This window comes from Capsicum annuum, chromosome 5 (assembly GCF_002878395.1).
Source record: "Capsicum annuum cultivar UCD-10X-F1 chromosome 5, UCD10Xv1.1, whole genome shotgun sequence".
NCBI classification, from domain to species: Eukaryota; Viridiplantae; Streptophyta; class Magnoliopsida; order Solanales; family Solanaceae; genus Capsicum; species Capsicum annuum.
In genome coordinates this window covers 4,604,643-4,606,993 of record NC_061115.1, presented here as the reverse complement: position 1 = coordinate 4,606,993, position 2,351 = coordinate 4,604,643, and positions in this window count along the sequence as shown.

The window sequence follows — 2,351 nt, the reverse complement described above, 5'->3', positions numbered from 1 at the left end:
ATGCCCTATCACACGCACCCAATTTCCAGGTTCTGTTTTCACATTTTTAAGGGCAAAAGAGGTAATTTCCACCCCCTATTCAGCCATAACATGGGATTAAACTACCAAAACACCAAAATATGATTCTTTTCTCTCAAATTCATCAAGCTCAAAGTCTAGGGTTTCAACCCAATAAGTTTTAATCAGATTATGAATTATAGAAAGATATTAGCTTTGAGATTCCATATTTTAGAGTTTGCCCTTCCTACACTTAGACAACATGACTTAAAGAAAGAATATAAGTTCAGCTTTTAGAACTAAATGCTATGACTCACTAGATTATAAAGTTTGACTTGCTATGCATGATTTCAGATTTCAGTATTTTAAACATTCCATCTTATGTGAGTCATTTACATTTGACATGCATTATTTTATAAATGATAACTATGAGATATGTTTCTACTTATGTATTCACCTCCATATACTTAGTACATCTTCAAAGTACTGATCCACATATATGTCTATATGCTACATTGTCTCATAATATAGGTATAAGTTTTAGTATGCACATTCAGACTCAGATTGTTTGCAGCTTCAAATAAGTAGGTGATGGGTTCTTTTTATTCAAGGACTCAAGTCAAGAATAACTTTGTATTATCTTTTTGATTCAGTCGTATTGATTAGGGACAGTTGGGGGTCATGTCCCGGCTACCTATAGTCAGTATTAGTAGCGAGTTCATAGACAGTCAGTAGAGTTAGTGTATTCAGATTCCAGTGTTGTCTTGTAAAAGCAGAGTTATAAGTATTTTAAATTTTGTTTTGTATTGATCAGATTTAGAAAAGAGTTATCTTCCGCTGATTTTGTACAGTTTTATGTATTTTATTTAGTTGCTTATGAGTTATGCTAGTAGAAGGGTTAGATTGGGGTCACTTATGACCCTAGGCACTGTGTGACATCTCGGGACCCATTTTAGGGGTGTTACAAACTTGGTATCAGAGCACAAGGTTCAAGTGTCCTAGGGTGTCAGTGAAGTCGTGTCTAGTAGAATCTTGCATACCAAGTTTGTAACGCCTTAGAATCTCATGCCAAAATGTCACACGGTGCTTAAGTCTACAAGTAGCCCCAAGCTAATCCTTTGAGCCTGCTACTATCTGTACTACTTACTATAGGATGTCAAATCAAACAATAATGCTATATCTTCTCAAAACCAAACTAGCATAACAAGAAATTAATGTTTGCATATCAAAAAAATACTGGAAAGTCTATAACACCACTAATAATCTAGTCTAACAAAGCCTCTACTAATCAAGACTAGAGAGTAATTGGGATAGAACCCCAACCGACTCAAACTGAAATCAAAAAAACTGACTACTAAATAATACTGAATGTCTGGAGAATAGGTCCTCGAACCATGAAGACTCACCACTATGGAAATGTAGACAAAGGAACTTGAGATCATGAACGTTGCTGGGACTGAGCACTTGAACCTACATTATGAGACAATGTAGCATACAGACGTATATGTGAATCAGTACTTTAAGGATGTACTGAGTATATGGGGGTGTATGAAATTAAATAATCAATATCATTAGTCTTTATAGAAAACATGCATGCTATTGTAGATGACTCACATAGCTTGACTAAACTAAAATCTGAATCTCATAAATCAGGAATAAGAAAGCATGTAATACCAATCTCATGAGTCATTACAGTTTACTGTGAAATCTGTATTCTCCTCTTATTCTCAAAACTTACAGGCTAAAGGAAACCTTAAACAATACTTTCAAAACTCATGCTTTTATCTAGAGGAGAATAGAACTTCTATAAAACTTTAAGGACATAGAACTTTAGGAACTTTAAGACTTAGGAACTCTGGAACTCTTTTGGACTCGGGACACTTGGGAATCTCAAATCAAACTTTCAACACACATAATTTTATCTTAAATAGAGTAGGGGACTACTTTGGGAGTTTCTTCTAATCGACATAAATTATGTGAGCTACATAGAGTCCAACATCTCGTCCATATTGGGGAGAGCTGTTCTACCCTTACCATCAAAATAGAACCTCAACTTTAGTAATTACTATCTCAGTCATCCACATATAGTAGGGAAAAGTATCTCAACCTACGGTGGCACATAGTTCTGGGGCATGAAACCATGGAATCATACCCAACTCGGTGCTAAATACTACTCCCATACTTAGCTCAGAACTTTTAGGAAATCTATCTCAAAATAACTCAAGGGTCTATAATAAAGACCAAAATCATGTTTCTCTTTGCTTTAAATCATACTTAATGTGGATTCCTTCCTTAATTCAAGCTCAAGATAAATCTTTCTTCAAAGTCAAAGCACTGGCTTATTGAATCATGCT